Below are 12,606 nucleotides of genomic sequence, written 5' to 3'. Positions count from 1 at the left end.
ACCATATGCGTTCCACGCATAACAATGCTCTAGATATTTCCCATGATGCATTACATAATTTGAGTCTCCATTATGCTATACATAACAACAAACCTATCATGATGGATGACATTTTTCTATATCACGCATCTCAGTTATTCGGGCATTGGATATTTTGTGCTAACCAACACACGCACATGCGCATCATGATGGATGATGTGTACATATACCATGCACACACAATTTCCCTTTTGTCTTTGTTTTGTGTAGGTACTCACGTATACTCGTCAATCTCTCAACCCAAAGAGTTGATGAAACGAGCTCTTGAGAGCAACGATGATTTGGGATCCCATGGACTATCCTTACCATCATTTCTTTTGCGCAAGGACTACGCGCATCTCTTCTACTTGGTTCTCACACGGCTATGGGCTATATACTACTTCATTTATGCCCATCGTACCATGTTCACTTTCCATGTTATGCCTATTTCTATGTCTTTGCCATGCAATTGTGACCCCTGCTTGCACTTACCCATGATTCACCATTATGCTACTCCTATGTGTATTTGCATGCTTGGTGGAGATCCTTGTTGGGCCTCATGCTATTGATGCTTGTTGTGTTGGGAGAGTCATGATGTCCCATTGCTATTTACATATGGCCTCTCGCCAATACATTGATGATATTTTGCTCATATCTTGCCTTCATGCTTGTGATATGTATTGTGCATTATTCATGAACACCATTTGCACACATGACATGCTTGACATGATTCCCTCTAATATGTTGCATCTTCGCACTACTAGCTCACACCACTTGATTGCTATGATTGCTTGCTTTGTTGCATCACCCATGTTCCTTTCTTACTCGCTTTCTTGGGTTGATGACATATATATTCATGCCTCTCACATGATACATCCTGTTAATTGTCGGTTGCCTCCAATTGTTGCATCTATAATTATTGATCTTGGAGACTTGGACACTTTACTTGTGATGCATGCTTGCTTGATTGTGCCTATTCTATTTGGTTGTTCTCGCATCACATGTCTCCATACTATGAAGTGCTCCCTTGTCCTTTCTTATGATGAGCATGATGCATACACTTGTTGGGTATTTTACCACACGAATGATAGGTTTTGCATTTCCGCTAACCTCATTTGTTTTTCCGAGTGTTTGTCATGTTCTTTCATTTTGAAGGATTCACAAGGAGATACCGTCATGACACAACTTGGTCATGTAAAGGCATACATGGTGCGCGGCACCAACATTTTCGACATTCTCATAAAGGCGAACTCCTTCGCTTTGATCCATCCTAAAATATGCATATCGGATGGGTCACTCTTTCATTGTTGTTTCCTTCTTGTTGTCTACATGGTACATCTTGCGAACGGAGGAGCGACATTGAAGATTGGATCTATGGACCTTCAAGTTGAGGAGCGCTCGGACTTATTGGATGCACTGTTCAACATCCACTCATGCCACAACATCGAGCATTGGTACACTGACACCTCCATATTTGTTGATTGTGCTCACACATGTCATGTTTGATGGACATATCATACACATGACAAATTTGCATCTTATGCATGGATTGACACACATTATGATTGCCTTGTTGCATCTTGTATCCCCATGTCATCCATGATATATGAGCTTGTGCATTTTCTTAGCAAATTTGTTGCGATCTACCTTGATGGCATATTCATACATCATGATCATATTTCCCATCATCAATTTCATGATCACATACTCATTTTGAGCACCCATTACCATGTTCATGTTTTGATAAACCATCCCATTATGACATCATTTTGCACCGAGGTTGCATTGATCATATTCACGACACATTTGTGTGCACAATGAATGTTTTTGCTCACATGAATGCTTTACATCTCATTCCATGTCATCTTGGTAAGCTTCATGTGCTTTGTCTCGCACAATCTTGCCGAACGGACTCATTCTTCTATGATGGACACTTTGTGTGTGCTAACCATTGTATTTCCAAGTGTACTTCGTGTTTGCTCATTTTGCATGTACCACATACCGGAGACACCTTGGAGTACTTGGATTGTGCAATGCCTTCAACTCCGTCCAACTACAAGTCCGTCCATGACACCTGTTTCCATGGTGATGAGGATCACGATCCGAGGTCGGATCTTTCCCAAGGGGGGGATGATGCGGGAGCATCCCACGTTCATCCCCATGTACACTCCGACTACTCTCCAAGCCCAAGAGAACATAAGATGAGACCTCGACTATACGCCATTGGACAAAAGGTGAGCTCGATCCTCTCCGAATCGTCACTTTCCATATGTGAGACATGGCTACTACCTCAAACATATGTGATATGCATGACCAGGAACCAAGAGGAAGATCATGGACAAGAAGGCGAGGACACCAAGCGCAAGGAACAAGAACAAGAATTGCGGAAGAAGCTCCAGCCATCGGACGACCGGTCGGGACCGGACGTCCGATGCCTGAAGACCCACCGGACGACCAGCCCGGACCGGACGACCGGTGATCCCGCACCAGAGCCAAATGAGCGGAACTCCGACACCAGCGGATGACCGGCGACTGGACGACGGCCACCTCCTGAAATTCGGCACTCCAGCGTCCGAGCCAGATCGAGCAGACGTCCGACGTCTTCCGGACGTCCGACGTCTTCCGGACATGCGGTCGATCGTGAGCCACCGGACGATCAGTCCTCAGCGGACGTCCGGTACCTGTCTGCGCATAGTGTTCGGGCCCGAGGCCCATGTACCCCTTCACTTCGCCCCCTTTTGCACTAAGACTATAAATAGACCTCCTCCTCCTCCTAGTTAGGGTTACCATTGGTTTAGCTCATATTTAGAGATAGAGCATTTCTCATCCACATCGGATCTACTCCACGAGAGAGACTGCGGCCTCTACGGAGAAGATCCCTTTGGATTCAAGACCTCCTTGCGGAGAAGAACTTCAAGACCTCCTCACGGAGAAGACCGGTAACCTCTTGTATCGTTCGTTGTTGACTTTGGATCTTGTATCTCCCTTTGTGTTCATGGATCTAGCGCATGTGTGATCATTCTTGTTGGTTTGAGTGTTCTCTTGTGTTCCCCTCGTGATTTTCCCCTCGTTTCCCTCCACGTGTTCTTCGTGTTCATCGCGGGATCCGCTCCATTCGTGAAAGATCAGCCAATTATGGTTCCCACCCTACATCAATACCACTGTTGGGTGTGCAGTAGGGTGAGTCAACTTCAAATTAAAATTTTCCTACACGCAGAACAACCAAGAACATGCTACGGGAGATGGATCATGAATATTACCACTAGACCGCAGTGCCGTGCAGCAAAAGAAGAGTTGGGGCAGTGTGTCCGCATGGATCGTCTCCTCCTCGTCTGATCTCCCTCGAACAGCCAGTCGTCGGATCCCACGTACAGGTTCACGCGGAGCGGCGCAAGTGCACTGCCTCCAACGGTGTCCGCGCATGCAAGAGGAACACCGTGTGGCGGACTGCTAGGTCCGATCACGCGGTCGCCGGTGAGTGGAGGTGGCTATTCGCAACACATGCAAACCCTAGTGACAATGCCGAAGCGATCAACCGAATGAGTGTGCCACACCCCCACTTTATATAGGCGTCCATCGCGAGCTCAACACTTGGGCCTCACACGGACCCTAAAGACCAAAATTTGTTCGACCGGGATCCAAGTACAATTAGGATCACATCTAACTCGTGGAGTTGGATCGGGCCTCACATGTTCCTTCCCTTAAGTGCGCAACCCCTTAGGTTCAAGTCGGTTGGTCGCAAGTCGGATCACCTTGGACCTGCTTGGCTAGTAGAAGCCTCTAGCAAGGCGTACCGACCACCAAGTAGACAATGAAGTCGGTTGGCGAACCCATACAACATTTCACACTTTTGTTCCTTTACCACATGATATATGTTGTCGGGTTCAAGGCGAGTCTGTCATCCTTGTGCTAGCCCGACCTCTTTCTCGTTCCAATGATGCCGACCACAAACCATATTATATCATAATCCTTGTCGCATGTCCATGCTTATCTTGGTCGAATCACATGAAGGGCCCAGAGTATATCTCTCCTGATCGGAGGGGCAAATCCCAACTTGCTTGACCATGTCTCGCGACATGGGTATGCACAAGCCTGAAACCTACCTTTATAACTATCTAGTCATGGAGTAGCGTTTGGTCGGCCCAAAGCAGGTATGTCACCATCCCGAGTACATGCGCCAGCTCAGGTATTATGACATAGAATGTATGTTGTACTAGAGACTCACAGATGACATATCGCTGCGTCTCATAGTTTGGTCTGTCCGACTTGGACCGTATCTCGACTCGGATCCGACCAAATCCTTCCGAGTCCATATTATCCGGCTAGCATCCAATGCTCCATGGCTAGTGAGACAGAGCCATCCACCTTGTCATATGCTACTCTAGTCGGATGCACGTCCACACAACCCTTTCGACTAGGGACCTTTTAGGACAGTCAATGTACAATGTATATGATGTAGGGTGGAAACCCTAGGGCCAATCTTTCACGAAATGGAGGGGATCCTACGAAGAACACGAGAAAAAGACACTCAAATCAACAAGAACAATCACACATGTGCTAGATCCATGAACATAAAGAGTGATACAAGATCCAAACGCAACAAAGGGCGATACAAGAAGCGGTAGTTCTTCTCCGTGAGGAGGTCTTGAGGCGTCTTCCCGTGAGGCGTCTTGAATCCACTTGGGGGATCTTCTCCGTAGTGGCTGCGGTCTCCAAAGGAGAAAGTATCAAGTGGGTGAGAAAAGCTCTATCTCCAAAATGAGCTACCACATTGCTAACCCTAAAAATGGGGAGGAGGAGGTCTATTTATAGTCTAAGACACGAAAGGGTAAGTGAGGGGCGAAATGGGCACATGGGCCTCGACCTAAGTCATGCGCACTTGCAAAGGCCGGATGATCCGAGCATCGTCCGGATGATCTGGCTCCGCCGAGGAGATTCTGCAAGCTTCTGCCGTCGAGGTTGGCGAATTACCCGGATGATCCGGCTGAGCCTGGATGATCCGAACGGTGGTCCGGACATCCGACCTAGTTCTAGCAACTGCTTCGTGTGCTTATCCTTCCTTCCGTCTTCTCTTCCACGCGGATGGTGTAGTCGTTCCTTGGCGCTTGCACTCCTCCTCGACATCCGTGAAGCTCTGACAATACATATGCATACACACGGGAGAAGTGTCAAGTAGTATACCATCCTCGAAGGGGTCAAGTGAGCACATGTAAAGGAGATGATTCACCTTTGTGTAAGTGAAGTAGATATCGCACGTGTCACTTGCCGAACGGACTCTTAACATGGTGATGTTCGTAGGGTGCTCCGCATCATCCCCTCCCCCTTGGGAAAGATTCATCCTCGGATCGAAACCAAATCACCAAGGGAAAGAGATGGCATCGCCATTTAGAAGTATACGATCACCAAGTACTCGTCATCTTGATGTTCGAAATAAGCTCTCTCCAATGTCGCACTGATGCGGATCAGCCTGTGGTCATCCCCATGGACACTACCTCAACTACGCAAGCTCCAAGTGGACCCGTGACAAGAGCTCAAGAACGTGATGTTCAATCCGAGGTGACATCTCTCTTACTTGAGCTTGCCTCAAATTTGAGTGAGACATAGCTACTGCCTAAGTCAGAAACACTATGTGTGATCAGGTATAACGCACAAGCCATGGAGCCGAGAACTGAGGAAGAAGGAGCAGGCGTCAACTCTCTGTTCAGCCCGGAACTTTCGACCAGACCCCAGAACCTCCGGTCGTCCCGGAACATCCAGCCTCCGACGACCCAGACGAGCTCGAGCTTGCCAATTCTTTGGTTAGCCCGGAACCAGCCTGAAACCTAGCCCGGACCCTCCAACGCCTAGAACCTCCGGCCCCCGAACACTAGCCCGGCTCCCACCGTGCCAACTCTCGGGTTAGGCCGGACCCTCCCCGGAACCTCCAGCGCCCGAAACTTCTGGCCTTGCCTGCGCACAATGACAAGGGCCGAGGCACATGTATCCTTTCGTCCCCTAGACTATATATACTCTTCTTCTACCTACATTTTAGGGTTAGCATTGATTTAGCTCATACTTGAGATAGAGCTTTGCTCATCCATCCGGATCTACTCCATCGAGAGAGACCGTGGCCTCTACGGAGAAGATACACCTTGGATTCAAGACCCCTAACGGGAAGACCTTCAAGACCTCCTCACAGAGAAGAACTTGCTAATTGTATCGTCCCTTGTTGTTCATGGATCGTGTATCTCTTTGTGTTTCGAGGATCTAGCACATGTGTAATCGAATCTTGTTAGTTTGAGTGATTTCTCCCATGTTTCCCCTTGTGTTTTCCCCTTGTGTACCTCATGTCCCTTATGGGATTTGCTCCAATCGTGAAAGATCGGGCATCTAGGGTTCTACCCTACATCATCTTGGTATCATGAGCCATGTTGATCGCGATTTCGGAGCCTCCCTCGTTGTTTTCTAGCCTAATTTTGTTGTGATTCATCCCAATTTTGAAAATCCCCACAAAAATAGTCCTCGCAATTTTTTTTGTGATTTGTTGGTGTGATGAAGTTTTGTTGGATTTGATTCGTGGATTTTGCGTGTGGCACGTAGATCTATCTTTACCACCTTTCCAACCACCCAAAAATTTTATTTTTCCTCGGATTTTGGTTTTTCCCGAAATTTTTTCTGCCCAAATCCACGAACCCCAAATTTCCTGTTCTTGGCAGAATTGCAACCCCCGGAACTTCCGGCCCTGCTCGGACCTTCCGGCCACCCCCGGAACTTCCGTCCCCGACCTTCCGCCCTGCCTGGAACGTCCATCCTAGATAGAAAGTCTGCGGATCTTCAACAACTTCCGCTACTTCAACTACGGCGTAGCGGTATCTTCGCCAACGTACTGAAGACTGTGCACTACAACATCGACAATGATTGCTTCACTGTCATCCGTCCTTGCTAACAAATGAGTAACCCTCGACGGTAACTTCAATGACATGTTTTTCTACTCCTTTCCAATGCATTGATAACCCCCATAGCCTTCCTTTTGCGTCACTTACCCATCGAGACTAGCCTTTGAGTATTGTCGGCAGCGTCACTTGTGCACATTCGTGATCATCATCTCGTTGCATATATCATATCATCTTGGTATCCATATCTTGATATCATCTCTTGTGCCACAAGGTTGTCATAGCATATACAGAATTGCTACTTTGGTTCATCAAAATTTTGCATGAGAAAGTGCTCAAAAGAGAAAGAGCCAAACAAGCTTTTAAGAAACAAGGGAAAGATAAGCAAACGCTTATAAGAAAGAACCATAGCATCATACTACCTTAAGTTTGTCATACTCGATCAACTTGGATCATATCATTGGAATACCATACATATAGCATACTTGGATAGAAGTTGTTGCGTTTTTGCTTTATAGGTTGTGCACAAGTTTCGTATCCGCCTATTGTGCAATCGCGCTAGCGTCTCTCTAGAGTTTTGCAACAAGAGCATTTTCGTGGATTCCACATTTTGGCTCATTCCTTGGTTGCACGACCCCATTTATCTATCAGTGTGTGTGTTTCCGTGTACCACTATCTTGCTATTGGTCTACTTGTTGCATTTACAAATTTGCGAATCTTTTACAACATTTTTGAGTCTTACTAACAATTGCATCAATTTTGTGCCATCATCCTAAATGAGCTCCACTATAAGCTTTCTTTGTGTAGGTGTGAGAACCGACAAGAATTGGTACCAATTGTGATATTTCCTTGTTACACATTTGAGTCATCATTGATCCATCCTCAACATCGGTCAAGGTACATTTGGTATAGTTCTTCTCTTTCTCCCAATCACACATTTGCTTGGAATGATGGATAGGCCAAGTACTTCTACCAACACACTCTTCATTGAGCAAGACAAGGACCCAAACAACTACGTCACGAAGAACCACCTCTTCGGTGCACAACAAGCTTTGCAGCAAGAACAACAAGCATTGAGCGACCGCATCGAAAATCTCGCCACCGACTTACGACTCTCCAAGCAACGTACAAAAGACTACTTCGACAACAAGCTCGATGAACAAAAACAAGAAAACAATGCAAGAATGGACGAGATTCGTGCCTTGTTGGTCAACTGCTCTTCTACCTCTTCATCATACTCAAGACGGAGCCACTCAAGTCGACACTCCTCTAACAACTAAAGTACACCGACGTGGAACACTCTTCGCCAAGCCGGGCTCCAAGACCGTCAAGCAAACCGCAATCCTCTACATGGCAATCTTACGCAAGAGAAACTTGATGATCAAGCACATCAGCATCGCCAAAACCAAGCTACCTTGGCGCAAGCACAAGAACGACAACGCCTACGCCAACAAAAGGAAGAGTAAGCGCGAAAACACCAAGACGAGCTAGATGACGAGGCACAAAGTCATGAACAACTACGGTGAGAAGCTCAAGCACTTGAGGCGCAACGCGCCCTCCACGACACAAGTCGCGCCGTTGCCGCACGCAACCGCCATAGGCGCGAGCAAGAAGAAGCACTTCACGAAGAAGTTCAAGAGAGGAACTATCAAGCACAATTGCACTGTCAAGTTCCTCAAGCTCCTCCACAAGTCCCACAAACTTGACAAGAACCTCAAGTTCACCAAGAGCAAGAAGACAATGGAAATCCTCCATGACAAGAGCACATTGAGGGAGACAACCCTCCTCGTCAAGGACATCATCACCCTCGACCCCAACACAATGAAGACCAACGCTACGACAAGCTCCAGTTCACCATGCCCAAGTTCAGCAGAAGCAATGACCTCAAAGAGTACATTTCATGGGCATTGAAGGTTGACAAAATCTTCCATTTGCACAACTATGAGGAAGAGAAGAATATCACCATGGCATCCCTTGAGTTCCAAGACTATGTCCTCATTTGGTCGGAACAAGTCATTGAGCACCGTGAGGCAAGAGTTGAACCACTCATCACAACTTGAGCGCAAATCAAGGATGTCATGAGAGCAGGTTTTGTGCCAACCTACTACAACTGTGACCTCTTCAAGAAACTCCAACTCCTCAAGCAAGGAACAAAGAGCGTTGAAGCATACTACAAGGAAATGGAGATTGCCATGATACGAGCCAATGTCACGAAAGACGACGAGCAAACTATGGCACGTTTCTTGAATGGCCTCAATCATCTTATCAAGAAGATCACCAATTTCCATCCTTACTCCAACCTCATCAAGCTAGTGCATCAAGCCACTAAGGCGGAGCTACAATGTAGCGACCCGACCTCAAATGGTCAAGCCTCTGTGTATCCGTGCCATCCCTGGATCGATATGCTGGCACACACAGTACATCAATGTATATATCAAAGTGCAATCACATGTATAAATAACGTAAAACTGATATATACCTCATAAGTCTCAGCGGAAACAAACATAAGGGTGTGGAGTCCATCAACACCAACGGCAAGTTGAGTGTAGACCGTAACCCTACAACGTAACTCTTACTCGTCATAGAAATTCCTGCAACATAAGACATTGCAGCCCTGTAGGTCAGTACATTGAATGTACTGGCAAGTCACATCATAAGAATAATGAACCTATTGTACATGTAATTTGGCTGGTGGAAAGCCCTAAGTTTAGTTTTTGCATAAAGCTAGTTTTTTCCCTAGAATAAAAGATATTATTCTACCACTACTGTATAGCATAGGATGAGTTGGTAAACCCAACTCAATCCATTCCCAAAGTTTCATTTAAAACCAAACTGTTTAATTAAGAGTGATGAGATCTCCCAACATTTCCACTACTAGATGCTCAAGTTGTCCGTAACCGGGGACACGACTAATCGATTAGGTTTTTAACACTCTGCAAAGGTTTGCGCACTTTTCCCAACAAGACTCGATCGCCTCCCTTGAAGTTTCGCACTGCCTGGCATTTGAGAACAGGATGACCGAGACATAGTCTTTCGAAAATGTTCCCCCTTAACCCACGGATAGACCGGTACACCTACATCATTCTACATCTGCTAGCCCATCCCGGAAGGGGTCACACTATCTACTCAACTAAGCTGGAGCCCATATTGGCTTGTGGCTACACACGGAATCTTCTAGACATGAGAATACGATTGATCTCGTTGAGCCTGGGCGGCCGACCACTAGTAGTGCACCACCATGGATTAACCATGCATGCTCCCACTGTACTTCGCCACCATTCAAACCAAATACCGCCCATGTAGTTCATTTACAAGTCTTGGTCCTGATTACTACTTTGCCACTCATGTCTCACCATGAACACTTCCCAATTATACGTCTACACTTGGCTAGGCAAAAATAAACTTACACGTTGGTGACAAGGATGTATAGGTCAGACCTACCTCAAATGAACTACTAGGTAACAGCATAGCCATCTGGCAATAATAAATCCTACCATGCAATCCTACCTCAGAGGACTAAGTGCATAATAAAAACATAGGTAAATGGAAGAATGGTCAAATGTGAACTTGCCTGGTAATAGTTGATGAATATTATATCGCTCTCAGAATTTTACTTAATAGAACTATTCGTCACTCTCTGATGAAAATCTATAAAGTCAAACATTGCATCCACATAAGCAATCATTTCAGAGAACCAAGAACATGCAAAGTAAAAAGTCTTGGAAAAACCAAATGAACATACAACACACTTAACTATCACAGAATATTCTAAGTGCAACACAACATAGGCATGTGGTTCAGAATTTGTGACGTGAAGCATAGTGCATACAAGGCATACGAGTAAAACTACTATGGACAGATCCTAAGTGTGTGAAAATTAGTGTGACAATGGTCTAGTGATAGGGTTTGGCAACGGTGACACGGTGCAAAAACAATCACATCAATCGGAGCTACGGTTTAGGAGATATGGCTAGTTGAAGTTTGAATTCAAATCTGAATAAAGTTCAAATTTGAATTTGGAATTTTTTTACAAACATGATACTACTGGATAGATCTAATCATGACGAAGAATTTGCCGCTGGTTTCACTGAATTTGGAGTTACGGTTAAAAAGATACGGCTATCCGAAGTTCAGGGACTAATCTGTAAAACTCTGGGACTAAACAGAAAAAGAAATAACTACAAACAGGTCCCTAACACATGGCAAATTCCTAGTGTCCGAAAGATGTTCGCCGCGTAGCTTATACAGCGGAAGCTTGGACTTTAAGCAAAACAGCGGCGGCGGCTAACTAAAAAAACGACATCGGTTTAAAATAAAACTGCACGGTTAAACTAAAACCGCACGGTTAAATAAAAAGAAAACCGAAGACCGGTTTTTCACTAAAACCGCATGGTTTAATAAAACCTTGGTTAACCGTTTTAAACAAAAAAACAAACAGAACGGGGGGAAGCTCACAGCGAGCGGCTGTGTCGGTGTCGGTGATGTGCAGGGGACGGCGGCGCGGCGTTGGGCAGCGACGGGGTGACAGCCTGCGGTGGTCCTTGGCAGTGGGAAAGAAGAAGAATGGGGCCGACGCGTCGGGGGCTGTCCTGTGGTGGAGGCGGCGCGCGTTGGGGTGATAGAGACGGAGAGAAGGAAGGGTGGCACTCCGGTGAACTCCGGCGGTTCGGACATCGTCCGTGCGACGGCTCCGGTGTCCCCTAGACCACAAAAAGTTGTCAACAAGGTGTGCATGGAGCAGGGGAACAATTTGACATAGTTTGGGGCCTCATAGTGGCTTACGGCCAACGAGCTTCTCCGGCGAAGTAGCTCCAGCCGGCGAGATCCAAGCGGCAACTGCGGGCGGTAGGAGCGGCGAGAGGACGAGCAAGTGGGCAGGATGGAGAGAGGGGGCTCCGAGGCTTATATGGGCGCAGAGAGGGGTGCTTGGGGCTGCGGGATAAGCCTTATCCCTGAAGGCGAGGTGTGGCGGTTGCGACGTGCGCGCACGGTTGTAACACCCCGGATGTAACTTTCCCAATTTGTACTCCAACTCTTGCCGTTTCTGGCGTTAAGTTATTTTATTTTCTCGGGTTCGGGTCTTTGTCTCCGTGTGTTGTTATCGTTGTCATGCATCTCATATCATGTCATCATGTGCATTGCATTTGCATACGTGTTCAACTCATGTATTCGAGCTTTTTTCCCGTTGTCCGTTTTGCATTCCGGCGCTTCGTTCTCCTCCGGTGGTCATTTCTAGCTTTCTTTCATGGTGGGGATTAAACATTTCCGTATTGGACCGAGACTTGCCAAGCGGCCTTGCTTTACTACCGGTAGACCGCCTGTCAAGTTTCGTACCATTTGGACTTCGTTTGATACTCCTACGGTTAACCGAGGGACCGAATAGGCCTCGTGTGTGTTGCAGCCCAACACCCCTCCAATTTGGCCCAAAACCCACCAAACTCTGCTCCATGTCCTAGAGCGTTCGATCATGATCGCATGGCCGAAAACCGCACCTCATTTGGACTCTCCTAGCTCCACTTATGCCTATATATAGCCCCCCCCCCCGTTTTTCGGATCTCTCTCCCTCTCCGCAACCCTAAAAAAGATCCCTGCGCGCCGGACACGTCTGCCCGGCGCCGGACAAAATCGCCGCCGCCGCCTCAGCCTATTGTCGCCCGCCACGTGGCCGCCGTCATCCGCCTCCCGCCGCGGCCCGCTCGGCCCGGGGAGGGCCCCC

Source organism: Triticum dicoccoides, chromosome 1A (assembly GCF_002162155.2).
Source record: "Triticum dicoccoides isolate Atlit2015 ecotype Zavitan chromosome 1A, WEW_v2.0, whole genome shotgun sequence".
Lineage (NCBI taxonomy): Eukaryota > Viridiplantae > Streptophyta > Magnoliopsida > Poales > Poaceae > Triticum > Triticum dicoccoides.
This window is presented reverse-complemented; position numbering follows the sequence as displayed.